The sequence below is a fragment of the Rutidosis leptorrhynchoides genome, chromosome 3 (genome assembly GCF_046630445.1).
Source record: "Rutidosis leptorrhynchoides isolate AG116_Rl617_1_P2 chromosome 3, CSIRO_AGI_Rlap_v1, whole genome shotgun sequence".
Classification (NCBI taxonomy): domain Eukaryota; kingdom Viridiplantae; phylum Streptophyta; class Magnoliopsida; order Asterales; family Asteraceae; genus Rutidosis; species Rutidosis leptorrhynchoides.
Genome location: NC_092335.1, coordinates 345,471,596 through 345,494,351, shown reverse-complemented (window position 1 = coordinate 345,494,351; position 22,756 = coordinate 345,471,596). Strand labels below are relative to the sequence as shown.

General features: G+C 33.1%; 1 non-coding gene across 1 annotated transcript; it reads left to right on the top strand.

Annotated features, from left to right (window-relative positions):
- Window positions 1-7,956: 7,956 nt before the first annotated feature.
- LOC139903099 (small nucleolar RNA R71) lies at window positions 7,957-8,063 on the top strand. Its single transcript, XR_011777943.1, has one exon. It is a non-coding gene; the product is annotated as a small nucleolar RNA R71 (small nucleolar RNA).
- The last annotated feature ends 14,693 nt before the right edge of the window (window positions 8,064-22,756 follow it).

Sequence of the window (22,756 nt, the reverse complement as noted above, 5' to 3'; positions counted from 1 at the left end):
AATCTTCACCTTTTTTACTCGGCTAGATTACAGTAGTCGTCGTCTAGATTGGCTATCATTTTCGCTCAAAAGCGCCAACCATTGGGACGTATTAATTGATGATGGATTTATCTTGTGGATGGTGGTTGGTGCCTAGCGTTCATTCGTCTATAGTTCGCGAAAATTTTCGTGTCAATTGAAATTTGTGTAGCTAGTCTTTGATAAATCGGTGCATTTTGTCATCGTCACTGATCGAATATGTTATTTGATTAATTTTACTAAGATTTTAACGGAGTAATGCTCTTCAAGAAAGATAAAAGTTAATGTTATCGATTAATGTCTGAAACTTTTACATGTTTTGGTGGAATTTGCTCTTCATATATTTTTGAGGATTAAATGTATACGGAGGTATCAAATTTTGTCAATGATTATAGATTTATAGTAACGTCTCACTTTAGAACTTTGTATGCAATGTTTTATTAATTTATGTACCTAATTATACTTATATACTAAACCTCCTCCCATTTATATTTATATTTATATTTATATTTATATTTATATTTATACTTATACTTATATACTAAACCTCCTTCCATTTTTGGTCCTTTCAGTTTTACCGAATTGTCGTTTTAAGTTTGCGTTCACACTACAAATGGTCCTCCAACTTTCGCACAAATTACACAACAACCCCTCAACTTTACACTTTTTCAGCGGTAAAAAACGTAAATTTATAATTTAATTAAAATAAAAAAACCTTACTCCACCCGAATTTATAACGGGCCCTATCTTCTCGCTCGGTGCGAGTTAAATTTTTCCGAGGCCACCGTTCAACTCGAAAAAATCTCACGAACCCAACGGGACTAACTATATGCAAAACGGACATCGTTAAAAAACATTAAATAACGGGCCCTATATTCACGCTCGGTGCGAGTTAAATTTTTCCGAGACCACCGTTCAACTGGAAATAATTTTACGAACACAACGCGACTAACTATACGCGAAACGGACATCGTTAAAAAAATAAATATTTCGGGCTATATTACATACATATATATACATATACAACAAGACTAACTATACGCGAAACGGACATCGTATATCCAAATTGGACCGCGCGTCGAATACAACCGCAGCAACGCGCGGTCGGATTTTTTCTAGTTTCCATCCAAACTATGTACGGAGTAGTTTATTTTATTATAGTTTAACTAGAAAATAGGCCAGATCCACTTCGGGTGTTGGAATGTTTTATTAACCTAGTTGATGAATCGAGCGACATTGAATCTGACAATAAAGAGACTACCACATTTATGGTCGGAAAAAATGATTCTAAGATAACGACTCCGTTTGGTATGAAGTGGGGTTGGTTATAATTAGTAGTCCTTTTCTAGGTGGATTGTTAGGTTTTTGGCTGGCCAGTCCTGTTTTGTAGGTTCTAACGTGTTTAGTAGTCGTTTGAGAGACTGAAAAGTGCGTTTGTGGTCGTTATTTTTATTTTTATTTTATTATTTTTAAAATATATTTATCGAGTAAAACCCTTTACTCAATATATATATATATATATATATATATATATATATATATATATATATATATATATATATATATATATATATATATATATATATATATATATATATATATATATATATATATATATATATAGTGGTAGGATCAAGAGGGAAGTAACTGATGTGTGCAGCGGTGTATACGAAATAGATTATATTTTATTACAAAATACTATTAAAAATGATACAATTTTACACAAGTTATTTATTTATTTATTAAATGGATATACCTAAACTTTGCTACAACACTTATAGACAGTGTACCTAATCGTAGAGTAGTGTAGTTTTTAGTAAGTCTGGTTCGTTCCACAGGGAGACGGCTTATTGCGTACACTATATTTTTAAACAATTATATTTGTGTATATATATATATATATATATATATATATATATATATATATATATATATATATATATATATATATATATATATATATATATTAGTAATATAGTAGTAGTAGTATTATTATAAAAGGGGGGTTTTACAGTTTAATGACCGGTTTGTCGATTTTAAATAAAGCGTAAAGATAAATGACGATAATTAAAATGCGTAAATTAAATAACAATATTTAAAATGAAAATAAATAAATGACAGTAAATAAAAGTACGATGAGATATAAAATAACACAATTATGCTTATTTAAACTTCCGTAATCATGATTTTTGACGTTTTGATTTTAATTTATTACTCTGAGTTAATTGTCCTTTGTCCTGGATTGTTTGATACGTCTATCTGCTTTTTGTCCATAATAGTCCATCGGTCATAATTATAAAGTGCGAGTGTCCTCGTCAAATTACCCTTATACCCGAAGTCAAATATTCCAACTAATTAAGGATTTAAACTGTGACGCAGTTATCACTTCTGTCAACAATTACACCAGTTATCAATGTATGTAATCCACCCCTGTTTTGATTAGATATGAATATTAATTTACCCACTTGATCAGTTTGAATAATTAATTACCCAACCCGAATAATTAATTAAATGATTATAATAAATTCCGTATGAATGTCACTAAATAGGACAACCATAATCATTATTAATTATTAAGTTAATTAACTTGAAGATAGGTTCGACAGACTCCAATGAGTTGTCACTCGAATAGACAATACCCCCCATCTATTAATAGTCAATAGTCCAATTTTCACAAGTGTCGGTCTTTTGCCCAAACCTTAATTATGGTACAAAATCCAATAACCACATCTTAATATTTAGCCCAACATCACGATTACTTCGGCTCAAATAAGCATAATAATAACTTAGTTACGAGACATTAATTTAAAAAGGAAGAACATAGCTTACAGTGGTATTTAATTGCGTAGCGTTACACGGGCAGAACTCCGACTTTAAAACCCGTAAAACATTTCTTGCAATAACCCAATTATTATTAAACTTAAATTAAACTTAATATTATAAATATAAATATAAATATATCTTACAGAGAGAAGAAAAGAAAAATTGAGGTGTGTAGTTTTTCGTCGAACAGAAGCCTGGTATTTATAGGCATATTTTCTGATTCTGATGCCCATGCGAGTGCATGGGGTTTCAGTGCAAATCTCATGCACTCGTATGGGCTCATGCACTCGCATGGGTTTTATGCCTATTTCCCATGCGATCGCATGGCCGTCAGATCCAGCTCACATATTTTTTGTTTTCTTGCTTGTCGACATATTATTATATATATATAATATATATATAATTTATATTAATTATATATATATTATATTATATTCTTGTGCATAGTTGACTTGTAATTTTCGCTCCGTTGTCTCGTACATTTACGTCCGATTTATGTCTCGGTTCCGGTTTCTCGAACGTCTTTTCGTATGCTTTAATATCTTGTACTTTACGTTCCGCAACTTGTACTCTTGTAATTTTTAGACGTTTCTTATCAACAAATGGAACCACTTAGATTGTATCTTGTACATTGAGCTTTTTGGTCATTTGCGTCTTCAAATAGTCGTTTTCTTCTTTTGTCTTCGCACTTATTTATTTAAACCATTACAATATAAAAATAGAACAATAGTAACTAAAAACTTTACATATTGGAAGGATATTGAAACTAAATATATGTTCATTTGGAGCACTATCAAATATCCCCACACTTGAACGTTGCTTGTCCTCAAGCAATACAGAACTTGAAATAAAATCACACTTCACTCGAATCACTTTTTTTATTCTCACACTTTATACATCAGTGATTTTAATACGGCGGTATACACAATGATAGTAATGATGTGGTTTACTGTCCCACATGACTATGAAAATGTAGATCCTTTAAGGAAATTGGATCTTTATGAACATATTTGATCTTTTGAAAATTCATTCTAGCTTTTACCCTAGATAAGTTTCCCGGAATAACCCTTCACCGGTGTTCGCAAATTGTTTTTGTGAGTTTTGTGGGTTTCAGATTTTAAAATTTTAGCTCAAAACTTATGGTTTTGTGTCATCCACTTGCGAACCTTGTATTAGGAAAGCAACACGTCCAATATACTTATCCCGTATATTACCTTTCGATAAACTACGGTCCGGTTGTAAAGGAAATCGTTGAACAAGCAGCTGTTAAGGCAATGTCTAATGACATGGAGATGTTCATGGTCCTCAACGTGTCGGATGCAATTACTATCCTTTGTAGGAGAAATAGTAAAGATCACCATATAATTTTTCGGTCGGGCACAAGGTCCTGTCTTCGACCATGCTATGCAACCACCGTTCTTATGGTTGACACCCGATTTGGTTCAGGTGACCTAATGAATTCCAGGTGAATTCTTAGGATTTTACGTTCAATGGTAATGAACGCATTGAAAATAGGTTTTCAGAAAACAAATCGGTTTTAATTTTGATCAAAATATTTTCTCGTTCAAGCTCGAGTTTAGATATCATCGAATTCCATGAGTTTGTAATTCTCAATCTTTAAGGTCAATCTCAAGGATTGAGTAATATCAGACTTAAAAGCTAATTTTTAATCTTTAAGGATATTATCCTTTCTGGGGGTCTGATTCATTAGTCTTATCAAGCAAATTTGCACTGCGCCCTCCCCATTTTACAAGACAGATCCTCTCATGGTTAGGATAAGTCTGACCACTTGGCGACCCTGTTTGATGCTGAGGTCCGTGGATTCCTGCTGATTTTAGAGATGACTTTTCTAGATTTTTCGTCAACCTACAGCTGGTCTGGACGACAACTTCCTGACCTAAATCAAGAAGCGCGTGTCTTTTTCAGAAGACTTTACTTCCTTTTAATTATGGAATTGATTCATCGTATACATCCATCTATTCTTTCAAAGGTATTACAATAAATCGGGTAAAACTGATTAGTTTAGTCCAAAGCAAAAGTACCTGCAATAATCTGTACCAAATATGTGATATGTGTTTTAAAGAACTTAGTAAATTCTTCCCACACTTAGCTTTTATTTATTCTTTTCTTTGCCTTTTTATTCTCTTCTATTCCATTTTAAATGAATTCAAGCGTTTTGGGTTGTTTCTCCATTTATGTTCTCTCCAAGGTAACAATAATTTTGGCATTAACACCTAGTTTTATCGTTCATAAATATGTATAAACATGATTTTGAATTCATTTAGTTGAAAAATTTTCAAAATTTCACAAAATTTAGCAATTAAACTAAGTGTAAACCCGAGAGAATTTATAACCCTTCGGCACACTTGAGATCATGCAATGCCCTCATTTGCATGAAATCAGACTATAATTATAAATTCATGAGGGTGATTAGTGTAGAAAAGTGATTAAAAATACTGAGTTTTCAAACATATTATTTTATATCACATTTGATATTTTGCGTCTTGTCGTCAAAATTAGTAGCTTTTGCTGAACTTAATATCAGTCTTTGAAAGTGCGCTGTTTTATCCTGTTTTGTACATAAGATAAACTATAAACATACATAATATTTTTATTATATTTTTTTTATAAAACCTTTATTTATTAAAACAATTTAAACGAATAATTTTTTTTAAAAAAATTTTGTTTCCTTTTACTTTAGGTAGTTTCGGTATGTTTACCTAGTCCGTCCCTCGACAAAATTTAAAATTTGTCATTTTTAAAGTGATTGTTTTAAAAGTAAAGATTTTTGGGTTTTTTTAATTTTTTTGGTATACTTTAGATCAATAAAATTAAAAATAATGATAACAAAATTTTTCGCCCCGCCCTCGGGTAAAGCAATTTCGGTTCCATGACCTAGTCTTCAACTTACGATGAATTTTAGAAATCATTTTTTAAACTTAATGAAATAAAGTAAATTTTGTTTTTAAATTCACACAAAACTTAAATTTAAAAAGCGTATTAATTTCATACAAACCTACAAAACAAAATAAAATTCAGAATGAGAGGAAGAAAACTAGTTCTTTAGTGTCTGCTAGTGGAAAAGACCAATCGGATTCCATTCTCGGAATTACACGAGAACAGAACAAATAACTCTAGACAGCATTATTTCTTAGAACATTTGAATCTCCCCACACTTAGGTAGCTTTGGTTTTGAAATTGTGATTAACTTCATTGTCAATTTCTCTTGGACCATAATCAACTTGCATATCTGTGACTTTTGCTTTAAGCCATTGGTCGAATTCCTGTGTAATATCCACAAATTCAACTATTTTCGCCTTTTCTTTAGGCGATAGATTGGATACTAACCGGTTACATAACTTAAAGTTCCCCTTGGTTCTAGCATCGCGAATCCGTTTAATAAGCTTTTTCATTGAACTGTTAATAACGGAGTCATTGAATTTCGTATCAATAACGGGGTTCTTTGTTATCAGGTCATCATTAGGTTTTACTTCATCTTCCCACACTTAGGCGTTTTATTATTGTTAAGCACTACCGTTGGAGTTGGTAAAACAATATGGTTCTTACCAATCGTTTTTGTTGGTTCAACGGTTTTGGTTGGTGGAGATTTAGCCTTTCGACTCACAAAGATGATCGATTTTTTTATCATTACTAAGTGTCATTCTACCCTCTCTTACATCAAATAACACCCCGGTTGACGCTAAGAATGGTTGACCTAAAATTAGAGGAATGTTTGAGTCCTCTTCTATGTCAATGATAATAAATTTGACTAAAAAGGTTAAATTACCCACTTGAACGGGTAGGTTGTCAGCAATTCCAACTGGGTGTTTAATAGTTTGATCAAAGAGTCGAACACTCATTTCCATTGGACTTAACTCACCTACTCCTAATCTCTTATATAATGAAAAAGGCATAACACTTATACTTGCACCTAAATCTGCTAGTGCATCATACATGACACAATCACTAAGTAGACAAGGAACAATAAATTCACCCGGATCACCTAACCTGGGTGGAGGTTTTGGTGGAACTGTCTTCTCCGAGTTTATTTTTACGGTTTTTGTTTCTTGCAATTTCTTATTCTTCTTCTTCTTTCCAGAAGTATCACAAACTTTATTACCTATCACTTGCTCATACTCAACTCCTTTTCTTGGAAACGGGATGGGTGGTCTGTAGGGTGCCACCACTGGCTTTACATACTCGGGTGGTGGTGGTGGTGTTGTAACTTCTTCATTATTACTCACATCGAAAACCTTCCCATCTTCTGATGATGGTTTTTCAGAATTCGTTGATACCATATTAACATTCTCATTCCGAGGATTTACTTCAGTATCACTCGATAGCTTTCCTTGTTCCCACTCACTCATCATGCTAGCAAGAGTACCTACGTGTTTTTCTAGATTCAAAATGGAAGATTGTTGAGTTCTTAATGACTGATCAAACCTTTCATTTGTTTGGGTTTGAGATGTAATAAATTGTGTTTGAGATTCAACTAGCTTTTGTACCATTTCTTCCAGATTTGAGTTTTTCTCTTCGGTTTGTTGTGGTGGTTTATACAAACCAGGTCTTTGTTGATTGAAAGTTTTGTTTTGAGTTGGTTAGTTATTTGGACCTTGTTGGTTATACGAGTTATTGTTGGGTCCATTTGAATTGTAAAGAATGTTTTGATTTCGATTAAAGTTTGGCCTTGGCGGTTGATAATTATTTTGATAATTATTTCCCGGCCTTTGGTTCATGTAGGAAACATTCTCACGGTGTTCCATCGTTTGCTCAATGTGACAATCTTTCGTTAAGTGTGGTCCACCGCATTGCTCACAACTGATTCGTATTGTGTGAATATCTTTAGTCATCTTTTCCATTCTTCTCTCGAAAGCATCTATTTTTGTGGAAACGGAATCAAAGTCATGGCTAGAATCGGCTCTAGCCGCTTTAGATGAACGAAAAATATCTTTTTCCTGGTGTCACTCATGTGAGTGGGAGGCTATGTTATCAATAATTTTGTGAGCTTCGGTAGCGGTTTTCTTCATAATGGAACCACCGGTTGCTGTGTCGATGTCTTTTCGTGTAGCAACGTCGACACCTTGGTAGAATATTTGTACTATTTGATAAGTATCTAAACCGTGTTGAGGACATCCTCTCAACAACTTTTCGAATCTTGTCCACGCCTCATATAATGTTTCATTTGGCTTTTGTGTGAACGTAACAATTTCTCCTTGAAGTCTCACGACTTTAGATGCCGGAAAGAATATTTTAAGAAAATTTTCAATTAAGACATCCCATGTATCAATCGCTCCTTCAGGTAACGATTCTAACCAATCTTTTGCTTCTCCCTTTAAAGTCCAGGGAAACAACATGAGATAGATCTGTTCATCCTCAACTTCTCTGATTTTGAATAAAGTACAGATCCTATTAAAGGTTCGAAGATGTTCGTTTGGATCTTCTTTTGGCGTACCACTATATTGGCATTGATTAGTTACCATGTGTAGGATTTGTCCTTTGATTTCATAATCTGGCGTATTAATGTCTGGCTTAATAATGGCGCGACCTTGGCCCGTGCGTGTGGCTCTCATTCGGTCTTCCATACTTAGAGGTTCATTTACTTTCATAATTGAATTTGTTGAATACGAATCACTGGAGGATTCTGATTTAACGGTTTATGGTTCAGGAGGAATAATTAGTGGTTCAAGATCTTGGAATTGTCCTTGAATATCCTCCGGGTTTTCAATTTTGAAGTCGGGTTCAAAAAATGGATTATCGGAAATTTGAATTGGAGTACATGTTCGACTAGATGATGATTCTAAAGAAAAATCAACGTCGACAATATTGGCTAGATGTCTTGATCGAGTTACAGGAGGTGAACGTATGAAAGGTGGTGAACGTTTTGCTCGGTGCATTCACGGAATATCCTATTAGTTATAAATATAGAAATTATTAAAATTATCAAATCAATAAACTTTTCTGATTTTGCCCACGTTTCGAATAGCCAATAGATGCAGCAGGTAGCCAGGACCCTTTAAATCGGAAGCCCACAACTCGCCACTAACAAATTCAACTATTACTACGTGATAATGCTAAAAACGAACATATATTTCATAGCATTATTCCTCAAGAAAGACAAGCTTTTAGTTGCAATTGTTCTATTTACAAGTGATATTCGTTTGTATAATAAAAGGTGAAGACAAAAGACAGATTCGACGAATTTTAGACGCAAACGACCAAAAAGCTCAAAAGTACAAAAGACAATCAAAAAGGTTCCAATTATTGATAAGAAACGTCTCGAAATTACAAAAGTACAAGATTCAAAACGCAAAGTACAAGATATTAAATTGTACGCGAGGACGTTCGAAAATCCAGAACCGGGACCAGAGTCAACTCTTAACGCTCGACGCAACGGACTAAAAATTACAAGTTAACTATGTATATAAATATAATATAATATATAATTAATTATATTAATTATATATATATTATATTTATAAATAAAAAACCGTCGGCAGAGAAAAACTCCAAGGACTGAGCTGTAAAAGTAACCTCCGCGACTCGCGGAGTTTGAAGAGGTTTTCACCGCGAGTCGCGGAGCCCCAAAATTGAAAACTGCCTATAAAGCCAACCGAATTCTGATCAAAATCATCATCTTTTTCTTCCTCATTCATACGTAAAATTTATATTTATATTTATAATTTATATTTTAATTTTAATTATAATTCTAATAATAAGGGTATGTTAGCGAATATTGTAAGGGTGTAAGTCGAAATTCTGTCTGTGTAACGCTACGCTATTTTTAATCATTGTAAGTTATATTCAACCTTTTTACATTAATGTCTCGTAGCTAAGTTATTATTATGCTTATTTAAAACGAAGTAATCATGATGTTGGGCTAATTACTAAAATTGGGTAATTGGGCTTTGTACCATAATTGGGGTTTGGACAAAAGAACGACACTTGTGGAAATTAGACTATGGGCTATTAATGGGCTTTATATTTGTTTAACTAAATGATAGTTTGTTAATGTTAATATAAAGATTTACAATTGGGCGTCCCTATAAATTACCATATACACTCAATCGGACACGATGGGCGGGGTATTTATATGTACGAATAATCGTTCATTTAACCGGACACGGGAATGGATTAATAGCCACTAGAATAATTAAAACAGGGGTGAAATTACATTCAAGGGTAATTGGTGTAATTGTTAACAAAGTAGTAAAACCTTGGTTTACACGCAGTCGATAACCTGGTGTATTCATTAAACAAAGTATTAAAACCTTGTTACAATTCGAATCCCCAATTAGTTGGAATATTTAACTTCGGGTATAAGAATAATTTGATGAGGACACTCGCACTTTATATTTATGACTGATGGACTGTTATGGACAAAAACCAGACGGACATATTAAATAATCCAGGACAAAGGACAATTAACCCATGGGCATAAAACTAAAATCAACACGTCAAACATCATGATTACGGAAGTTTAAATAAGCATAATATATTTTATTTCATTTTTTTTTCGTACTTTTATTTATTGTCATTTTAATTATTGTTATTTATTTTATTGTTATTTAAATATCATCATTTACTATACGCTTCGCTTAAAATATAAATCGACAAACCGGTCATTAAACGGTAAAAACCCCCCTTTATAATAATAATATTACTTATATATATATTTGTATTTCTATAAAAGTAAACTAATATAGCGTTGAGCTTTGTTTAAAGATTTCCCTGTGGAACGAACCGGACTTAGTAAAAACTACACTACTGTACGATTAGGTACACTGCCTATAAGTGTTGTAGCAAGGTTTAAGTATATCCATTCTATAAATAAATAAATATCTTGTGTAAAATTGTATCGTATTTAATAGTTTTTCCTAGTAAAATATAAACTATTTTATATACACCTCGCATAACATCAAGTATTTTTGGCGCCGCTGCCGGGGATTATCTTAAAAGCCGGAAGCGCAACGCTAATATAAAAAAAAAAAAAGATTTTTTGTTTACTTTTATTAAAATTCGTTTTGTAAAAATACGTTTTAAATATTCGAAAAATATAAAAAGAAAAACAAAAATATAAGTATTTTTAAGATTTTGTTAAATATTTAAGTTTTATAAGTTTCTTTATTTCTATTTTAGTTTATAAAAATATAAGTTTTATTAACTATCTTTTATTTATAGAAAAAAAAAACAGAAAACAGAAAATAAAAAAAATAAAAAATATATAAAAACGCGTAAAATTTCAAACCTGTCAGCTGAATTCTGGAACCCCGCGACTCGCGGGGTTTGATGCTTTAATTGCCGCGACTCGCGGAGCCTTTCTGACAGGCGACAAAAAACCCTAAACCAGCATTAATTACGGGTTTTAATTAATTATTATTATTTAAACCTAATTATTATTATTATTATTATTAGTTTTATTTTAAGATTTACTTTTTATTTAATTTGTTTTATTTAGTATTAATTAGTTTAATTAATTTGTAAAATTAGTAGTTTTATTAAAAAAATAATATAAAAATAATATTTTTATAAAAATTGTACTTTTTACAACTTTTTGTATATTTTTATATTTTGTCCCTTTTTAATCGTTGTAGCGTAATATTTGTATTTTTAGCTCATATTTAATTTTAAACTTAGTTTTTGCTATAGTTATTTTTACTCCTAGATTTTTAGGCTTTGCCGTAGAATTCCTTAAGTGTTTTTTCTTTAGACTAAGATTTAGGTGCTTTAGAATTTTGCGACGCCATTTTAAGTTTTAGTTTCTTTTTAAGTTATTTCCATTTGGAATTTAGTTTTTCCTGTAAGCTTTAATATTTTTAGACGACTTTTACTATGTACCAATTGTCATTCCAATTAGTAATTTCAATTTGCGATTATAATTTTAAGTTAGTTGTAGTAATAAGGTTAGGTTAGTTAAGTATTTTTAAGTTTTTATAAGTTTCTTTTATTTTTCCGTCACCTTTTATTTTTCAACCATTTTTTCTTTTTCGACCTTTTGCGACGAACTCTTTTTCTCTCTTATTTCTCACCATTCTAGTTTTTAGGACTTAGAATTTTTTCTACTTCTTATCTAAATTTCTTAAAATTACGAAAATTTATTTTGAGTGGTTAAATTGATAGACATCAAAATTTTCTGGTTCGTAGTAATAGTTGAATTTGTACGTGGACCGGGTTATTGGAGCCAAACAGTCCTCAATTATATTGAGACCAAACGAATCCTGCCCCTCTGCTGCATCTTTTGGCTATTCGAAACGTGGGCAAAATCAGAAAAGTCTATTAATTGGATAACTTATTATAATTTTTCTTTCCTTTTAAAAACTAATAGGATATTCAGTGAATGCACCGAGCAAGACGTTCATCACCTTTTGTACGTTCACCACCTGTAACTAGATCAAGACATTTAGCAAATATAACCGCCGTTGATTTTTCTTTAGAATCGTCATCCAGTCGACCAAGTACTTCAGTTCAAATTTCCGATAATCCATTTTTTGAACCCAACATCACAATTGAGAATCCAGAGAATATTCAGGAACGGTTCGTAGATCCTGAACCACTAAACTTTCCTCCGGAACCACCAATCATTCAAACAGAGATTGTTGAGGAACGAACCATTAAATCAGAATCATCTAGTGATACCGATTCAACAAATTCAATTATGGAGAATCTGGAACCTTTAAGTATGGAAGATCGAATGAGAGCTAAACGCACTGGCCAAGGTCACGCAATTACTCATCCAGACATTAATGCGCCAGATTATGAAATCAAAGGACAAATTCTACACATGGTGACTAATCAATGCCAATTTAGTGGTGCGCCGAAGGAAGATCCAAATGAACATCTACGTACCTTTAATAGGATCTGCACACTATTTAAAATACGAGAAGTGGAGGATGAACAGATATATCTCATGTTATTTCCCTGGACTTTAAAGGGAGAAGCCAAAGATTGGTTGGAATCGTTACCTGAAGGGGCGATCGATACATGGGACGTTTTAATTGACAAATTTCTTAAACAATTCTTTCCTGCATCTAAAGCCGTAAGACTTCAAGCAGAAATTGTTACGTTCACACAGAAGCCAAATGAAACTCTATATGAGGCGTGGACAAGATATGGAAAGTTGTTAAGAGGATGTCCGCAACATGGTTTAGACACCTGTCAAATAGTACAAATATTCTACCAAGGATGCGACATCACTACAAGGAAAGACATAGATATAGCAGCTGGTGGTTCTATTATGAAGAAAACCGAAACTGATGCTTACAAAATTATTGATAACACTGCTTCCCACTCACATGAGTGGCACCAAGAAAAAGACATCATTAGATCATCTAAAGCAGCTAGAGCCGATTCTAGCCATGACTTAGATTCCATTTCCGCAAAGATAGATGCTGTGGAGAGACGAATGGAAAAGATGACTAAGGATATTCACTCAATACGAATTAGTTGTGAGCAGTGTGGAGGACCACATTTGACAAAAGATTGTCTCAGTATTGAATTAACAATGGAACAAAGAGAGAATATTTCATACATAAACCAAAGGCCTGGAAATAATTATCAGAATAATTATCAACCGCCAAGACCGATTTACAATCAAAACCAGAATTATAACCGAAATATTCCATACAACAACCAACAAGGTCCTAGCAATCAACAAGTATCTAATAATGCTTATAATCAGCAAAGACCTAATTTTCAAAACAAACCACCACAACAAACCGATGATAAAAAGCCGAATTTAGAAGATATGATGACGAAGCTAGTTGAAACTCAAACGCAGTTTTTCACATCTCAAAAACAAACCAATGAACAAAATGCTCAAGCATTTAGAAATCAACAAGCTTCTATTCAAAATCTGGAACAAGAAGTAAGTAACCTAGCAAGGTTAATAGGTGAAAGAAAACCGGGAAGTCTACCTAGTGATACAAACGCTAACCCCCGGAATGAAACAGCTAAAGCTATTACCACAAGAAGTGGTACAACACTTAAACCACCTGAAATACCTGTAACTTCTGATGAAACTATTCCTACTCCACAAGAACCACAACCTGATCAAGATAAGGAAAAAGAACCGGTAGTTGAAAAGGTTAATGAAAATAACACAGTTAAGGATAAACCTTATGTTAAACCATACCAACCACCACTTCCTTATCCGAGTAAAATGAAGAAAGAAAAACTTGAAGCCGAGCAATCCAAATTCTTGGATATGTTTAAACAGATAAATGTAAATCTTCCTTTCATTGATGTAATTTCAGGAATGCCAAGGTATGCTAAATTCTTGAAAGATCTAATCACAAATAGAAAGAAAATGGAAGAACTCTCGGCTGTTACTATGAATGCTAATTGTTCAGCAGTGCTGTTGAATAAGATACCAGAAAAACTATCTGATCCAGAAAGTTTCACAATTCCATGTTTTCTGGGTAGTCTTAGTTCAATAGAAGCATTGGCAGACTTAGGTGCTAGTATAAATCTAATGCCGTATTCACTATACGCTAAACTAGACCTTGGAGAATTAAAACCAACCAGAATAAGCATACAACTAGCCGATAGATCAATAAAATATCCTAGAGGGATAATGGAGAACATGCTAGTTAAAGTTGGTACTTTAGTATTTCTAGTAGATTTTGTTGTTTTGGACATGGAAGAAGATTCTCAAGTTCCTCTCATATTAGGAAGACCATTCTTAAACACGGCTAAAGCAATGATAGATGTGTTCGGTAAGAAACTGACCCTAAGTATAGAGGATGAGAGTGTTACCTTTTCAGTTGATAGAGCAATGCAACAACCACAATCTGCAGATGATACATGTTATTATATTCAAACTATAGATGCACATGCAGAATTATTAAAAGAATTTCCAGAATTACAAGGAACAGGAGAATGTTCTTTAGGAGAAGGTAATGAACCAATTGATGAAGCTGAAATGTTAGCTACACTTATAGCTAATGGATATGAACCAACAACAGAAGAAATTCAAATGCTAAAAGAAGAAGACAGATATCGATATAAATCATCGATAGAAGAACCTCCGAAATTAGAGTTAAAGCCACTTCCAAACCATTTGGAATACGCTTATTTACATGGTGAATCTGAATTACCTGTAATAATATCGTCTTCTCTTACTGAAAATGAGAAATCACAACTCATTTCTGTGTTGAAAGCTCATAAACCAGCCATTGCATGGAAGATTCATGATATTAAAGGAATAAGTCCTTCGTATTGCACACATAAAATCCTTATGGAAGAAGGTCATAAAACGTATGTGCAACGCCAATGAAGACTAAATCCTAATATGCAAGATGTAGTTAAGAAAGAGATTATTAAACTGCTAGATGCAGGTTTGATATATCCAATCTCTGATAGTCCATGGGTAAGCCCAGTTCAATGCGTGCCTAAGAAGGGTGGTATGACTGTCATTACAAATGAGAAAAATGAGCTTATTCCTACTAGGACTGTAACAGGATGGCGTGTATGTATTGATTATAGAAAATTAAATGACGCCACCAGAAAAGATCACTTTCCCTTACCTTTCATAGATCAAATGTTGGAAAGATTAGCCGGAAATAGTTACTATTGTTTTCTAGATGGATTTTCCGGATATTTTCAAATTCCAATAGCACCCGAGGACCAAGAGAAAACCACATTCACGTGCCCTTATGGTACTTTTGCTTACAAACGCATGCCATTTGGACTTTGCAACGCCCCTGCAACCTTTCAAAGGTGTATGATGGCGATTTTTCATGACATGATAGAAGAATGCATGGAAGTTTTCATGGATGACTTTTCAGTCTTCGGTGATACATTTAAATCATGTCTAGTTAATCTGGAACGAATACTAATTAGATGCGAAAAATCAAATCTAGTACTTAATTGGGAGAAATGCAATTTCATGGTTAAAGAAGGCATCGTTCTTGAACATAAAATTTCAAAAGAAGGAATTGAAGTGGATAGAGCTAAAGTAGATGTAATTGCTAAACTTCCACATCCCACCAATGTTAGAGGAGTTAGGAGTTTTCTAGGGCATGCCGGTTTTTACCGACGTTTCATAAAAGATTTTTCTAAAATTGCCACTCCTATGAATAAACTCCTAGAAAAGGATGCGCCATTCATCTTTTCAGATGAATGTATCAAATCTTTTAATATTCTTAAAGAAAAACTCACTAATGCACCGATCATGATAACACCAAATTGGAATCTACCATTTGAACTAATGTGCGATGCAAGTGATTTTGCAATGGGAGCCGTTTTAGGACAAAGGATTGAAAAACGATTTCAACCTATATATTATGCTAGTAAGACATTACAAGGAGCACAAACGAACTATACAACTACTGAAAAAGAACTCCTTGCTATTGTCTTTGCTTTTGACAAATTTCGATCATATCTCGTTCTAGCAAAAACGGTGGTCTATACCGACCATTCTGCTCTTAGATACCTATTTTCAAAACAAGATGCTAAACCAAGATTAATCCGTTGGATCTTACTCTTACAAGAGTTTGATATTGAAATCCGAGATAAAAGAGGAGCAGAAAATCTCGCCGCTGATCATCTTTCTCGTCTTGAAAATCCCGAATTAGAAGTTCTGAATGAATGGGCCATACAAGACAACTTTCCTGATGAATATCTATTGAAGATAGATTATAAAGAAATCCCATGGTTTGCAGACTATGCAAACTACTTAGTTTGTGGATTCCTTGAAAAAGGATTATCGTACCAAAGACGAAAGAAATTCTTCAGTGATATAAAACACTATTTCTGGGAAGATCCACATCTGTTTAAAAGTTGTCCTGATGGAATAATACGCCGATGTGTATTTGGAGATGAAGCTAGTAAAATTTTAAACCATTGTCACACAGGACCAACAGGAGGGCATTATGGGCCTCAACTAACAGCAAGAAAAGTTTATGAAGCTGGATTCTATTGGCCTACAATTTACAAAGACGCACACCTTCTTTGCAAATCCTGTGATGCATGTCAAAGGGCCGGAAAAATAAGTCAACGTGATGAAATGCCACAAAATGTCATCCAAGTATGTGAAGTATTTGACATTTGGGGTATTGACTTTATGGGTCCATTTCCAAAATCTCATAATAATCTATATATACTCGTAGCCATTGATTATGTATCTAAATGGGCGGAAGCACAAGCTCTCCTAACTAACGATGCACGAGTTGTAGTCAACTTTTTAAAACGTCTTTTTACAAGGTTTGGAACACCGAAAGCTTTAATAAGTGATCGGGGTACTCATTTCTGTAATAATCAACTTGAGAAAGTTCTTAAAAGATATGGAGTAACTCATAAAATCTCCACCGCATATCATCCACAAACAAGTTGACAAGTTGAAAATACCAACCGAGCTTTAAAACGTATTCTAGAGAAAACCGTAGGATCAAATCCGAAGGAATGGTCCATTAAATTGGAGGATGCACTCTGGGCTTTTAGAACAGCCTACAAAACTCCAATTGGAACCACACCTTTTAGACTTGTTTATGAAAAAGCATGTCATCTTCCAGTAGAAATTGAACACAAAGCATTTTGGGCTTTGAAGACATGTAATCTTGATTTACATGAAGCCGGACGTCTACGATTAAGTTAACTAAATGAATTAGAAGAATTAAGACATGAAGCATACGAAAATTCGTTAATCTATAAAGAAAGAACGAAGAAATGGCATGATAAAAGAATCAGAAGTTCAAAAGAATTTAAAGAAGGAGACAGAGTTCTTCTTTTCAATTCACGATTCAAGCTATTTCCTGGAAAATTGAAATCAAGATGGTCTGGACCATTCATAGTCAAAAGAGTTTTTCCATACGGAACGATAGAATTAATAAATTCAAATGGAATTGAATTTAAAGTTAATGGTCACAGAGTTAAACATTACATACATGGTCCGATGGAAGTCGACAACGAAGTTAATCACAATTTCGACACCACAGCTAACTAAGTGTGGGGAGAATCAAGTCTTTAAAGGATAATATGTATTTCTGTTAGAGTTAGATTGTCTGTTTTCGTGTAGTTCTCGAAAATGGAACCCGAATGGTCTTTCCCTAGCAGACCCTAAAGAACAAGTCTTCTCCCCCCATTCTGAATTTTTTTTTTTTTTTTTAGGTTTTTACGAAATGAAGACTGCCTGTGAACTAAACCATGGTCTAATGCTACACGCTTTGATCACTAAACGTAATAATGACATACTACCGAGTGAAATAGTATCAGTAATCAGAGAAAGAATGGACGGAGTTAGAAAAGAATCCAGATGCGAAGATAATAAGTTACAATTTGGTAAAGGAAAATCAAAATCCGCAGCGAAAAGAAGAGCACGACACCTAGAACGATGTCACAAATGCGGAAAATGGTCACATGGAGGTAAATGTTCAAATAATCAAACCTATTCAAATACCGAATTTGTTACTTTATGCAGAGACAGACCGTTCATATGTTTAGAAGAAAAGATACTGAATGCTCGAGGTTATGCCTATGTAGCCATGGAAAACCAATTAAACCGACTATCTTATGAATGGGATAGATCATATAACTAAGAAATCTATTTCACAGGTATGTCTGTACAGTTTTTATTTTTATTTTTATTTTTAACCTTTTAATAATAAACGCTAATTTGTTCGCTAAAAAGTATTAAATTGGTATTGAATAAAATTAGGTTTGGCGACCGAAATTATTGATATCATTCAAAAATTTATTACATCACTGCGAAATTTAACGTTTATTCTTAAGGTATAAATATCTTTAAACAATCAACCCAAAATATTTCAAAAATTCGTCATGAGTTAAATTAGGTTTTGGAACCGAAATTACTTTACCGAAAAGAGGGGCGCATATTTTTGATAATATTTGATTAATTAAAGTGGGATAAAAAGACAAAAAGATTTTTAATTTTATTTTTACCATGTTTTTAATCTTAATATTTAAATCTTAAATTAATATTGTAAACTTTGTAAAAACAATATATTTAAAATTGTAAATATTTGAAAAATTAATATAAGTTTGATATGAATTTATAAATTTTTAAATTAAGTTTGGTGTGAACTTTTAATTTTTAAAATATAAATTTTTAATTTTATGCATTTCAAATTTTAAGTTTGGTGTGAATTTTTAATATTAATTTTGAATTTCATATTTAAGTTGTGTGAATTTAAAAACAAAAATTTACTTTATCTCATTAAGTTAAGAATATGATTTTTAAAATTCGTCGTAAGTTGAAGACTAGGTCTTTGAACCGAAATTGCTTTACCCGAGGTAGGGACGAGAACTTTTATTATCATTATTTTTAATCTTATTGAATTAAAGTATGCCAAAAACATTGAAAAAACCCAAAAATCTTAGCTTTTAAAACAATCGCTACAAAAAGACAAATTTTAAAAATTTTGTCGAGGGACGGACTAGGACATCGATCCGAAACGACCTCGTCCTAAATAACAAGGGAAACAAAATTTTAAAATTAAGTACTTAATTGTTTCAAAAGTTAATGATTATAAATAAAAAAAAAAAAAAAAAAAAACAACTCCGCGACTCGCGGAGTTTGGAGGGTTAATCTCCGCGACTCGCGGAGGGATCAAAGCCCAGAAAAAAAAATAATAAACACCCGAACTGATCAGTCCACAACCACAAAAACACACTGCGAAAAATAACAGCGAAAATACTCCGAAAAACCACCCAAAAACACCCCAAAAATCACGATTTTTAACCGTTAATCATCAAATCTTTTGCTAAAATCATGTTGAGAAGGATGCTATCTAAGAATTACTCAAGAAAAACGGTAAATTTCTACACCAAAACACCATTTAATTCGAAATTAAGTGTTATTGAGCTATTTTTTCCCCAATTTGATTTTGATGCTTTTTAGTGTAATTAGGCTTAAATTGTTTATGTATTATGCTTGTATAACCTAGATTGATGCTGTTTAACATGATTAGAAGCCTTAAACTTCAAATTTTGAATAATCTAGGGTTTGTGTTCTTGAGCAAATTTGGGGCTTTTTGATATAAACAGGTTATGGCCGATTTTTGTCATGAATTGTTGCTAAATTGAGTAGTGTAACATGTCTAGGTAGTTAAATAATCCAAACTTTGAGCCTAAACATGATTTTGAGAATTAAAGTGGACTTTTTCAAGTCTAAAATTCATGAACTTGATTTTTGAAAGATAATGCCATTTGAGACTTGTTTAATTGCTAGTAATGATTATTTTGACATGTTATTTGAGTTGAATGCTTATGAACTTGGCGAAAATTTTCGTATATGCTTATTTGAAAAAGTGTAGATTTGATAAAAATGTGAAAATGAGCTTAAGTTTGATATAAATTGATAATGTCATTGTAATTATTTTGATTGATGATTTTGCTGACACTAATGCATATTTGGATGCACAAAAATTGTGTTTGATGTGTTTTGCAGAATGAAAGGGGTGAATCTTCATCCCAAGCCCGCAATGCTCCTGCTGAGAATTTGGAACAACAGGAGGTGGATAACTACTACAAGCAGGATATACCTCATCCAGTCATGACCTTTTCCGATATGCACTTGGAAGAGTTGCACCCGAACCTGAGATTTGACAGACTTTGGATAGATTATCCAAAATATCAACGGGGTTTGCATACTCTTCATTCTAAGGTTGTTGAGGTACCGAGGGTCATAGAATGGGGACCCTTAGAAGCTGTAGAATTGGCCGGGCCAATTAGGGAATTACTTGTACAGAGGTATGGTAATTCTTCTTTTAATGACTGGATATGTTTATTCACCATACGTAGACCTGTATATAAAGTATGGTGTGAAGAATTGTTATGTAGTATAGAGTTGAATGATCGGGTAGCTAGTTTAACCGATCGTTCTTTTATTAGATTTTTGTTAGGCGGTTCGATGCGCCACATGTCTTTACTAGACATGGCTCAGGCTTTACGTATATATACGCCTGAGGAGTTAGTGTCTGCCGATTGTAGAGGATTGATACTAAACGGTAGAAAGATAGATGAGAATTTTGATACACACGGTGTGTGGAGTCAAATGACAAGCCATCACCGTTTCAAAGGGGGAAATTACTCTTATTTGGATATAGATAGAGCCGAATTAAGAGTGATACATAGGTTTTTAGCTAATTCGATTACACAAAGGGGTAAGAACAAAGAAAAAGTAAATGAACAGGATTTGTTTTACCATATGTGTATTCGAGACCCACAAAGCGCTGTAAGTATACCATATTGTGTGGGTTATTATTTATCAGCTATGGTTCGGGGGATGCGACCACATAGCATAATAGGAGGTGGAATTTTTATTACTTTGATTGGTGAATATCTCGGTGTGGATATAAGTCGGGGGGGATTATTAGTAGAAGAACCAGAACCCCGCGATACTATAGGTTTAAATGTATACCATGGTGCGAAAGTTTTGAAGAGGCGAAATAACGCCGCAGTACGATACCATGGTAGACATCCACAGGTGGAGAGAAACCAGCAGCAAGGTAATGTAGGAGGGGGGAATGAGATGCAAGAAATGCATAGGTTTATAGCTTCTCAGGAATACGAAAATGCTAGACAGAGAGCATTTGAAGATTGGCAAGTTCATCAGAACCAGATCATAGCTCATTGTCAACATATAGGTAGAAACTATATTCCTACACCGAAACCCGTCTTCCCTCCTTGGTCTATAGAGATGCAGCCACCATATCCTACGTATGACCCTGCCGAAGCATTCTATAGCACTTATGGTTATGCCTGGAACCCCTATTGGTACCAATATCATCCTTAGTTTATTTATTTATTTATTTATTTTGTAATTTGTAATTATTGATAAATTTAATACTGTTGTTAATATTGTAATCATTTTTTTATAATTATCTAACTTTTATTCTTAGATTTTAATAATTTTTGAATGTGGGGTAATATACCAAACTTCAAAAATATGTATATATGTTTGCAGTTTATCTTATGTACACAACAGGGTAAAACAACGCATTTTCAAAGACTGGCATTAAGTTCAGCAAAAGCAAGTAATTTTGACGACAAGATGCAAAATATATGTGAAATAACAACAAGACGGAATGAACAAATGATGTGCACCATTTATCATTCAGCAAACAAACGCCAATATATTTGGAAACTTTGGTAAAAATTTAATCATTTTCACACAAATCACCCTCAATAATTTAAATTGTTACTGATTTCTTGCAAATGAGGGCATTGCAAGATCTTAAGTGTGGGAAGGGATTAAATTCTTTCGAATTTTAAAATTTTTTACTTTATACACTTGGTTACCATTAAAAATACTAGTAAAGCAGTAGTTGTATTAGAATCTAGTGCTCTCTGATAAAAAAGAACAGCCCTAGTCTTATATACTGACTACCCAATTCTAGTAAAATTTTTCAAAATTTTCAATTAAATGAATTCAAAATCATGTTTATACATATTTATGAACGATAAAACTAGGTTTTAACACCGAAATTATTGTTACCTCGGAAAGGACATAAATTAAGAAACAAACTAAAATGTCAAAATTCATTTAAAATGGAATAGAGGACGATAAAAAGGAAAATAAAAGCCAAGTGTGGGAAAATTTACCAAGTTATTTTAAACATATGTCACATATATCTGTAACAAATAACTGAAAATACTTTTGCTTTGAACTAAACTAAACTGTTTTTACCCGATGAAAGAAAAAAAGAGATGGATCTACACGATGAATCAATTCCATCATTAAAAGGAAGTAAAGTCTTCCGAAAAAGACACGCGCTTCTTGATTTATGTCATGAAGTTGTCGTCCAGACCAGCTGTAGGTTGACGAAAAATCTAGAAAAGTCATCACTAAAATCAGCAGGAAATCCACGGACCTCAGCATTAAACAGGGTCGCCAAGTGGTCAGATTTATCCTAACCATGAGAAGGATTTATCTCGTACAATGGGGGGGCACCATGCAAAT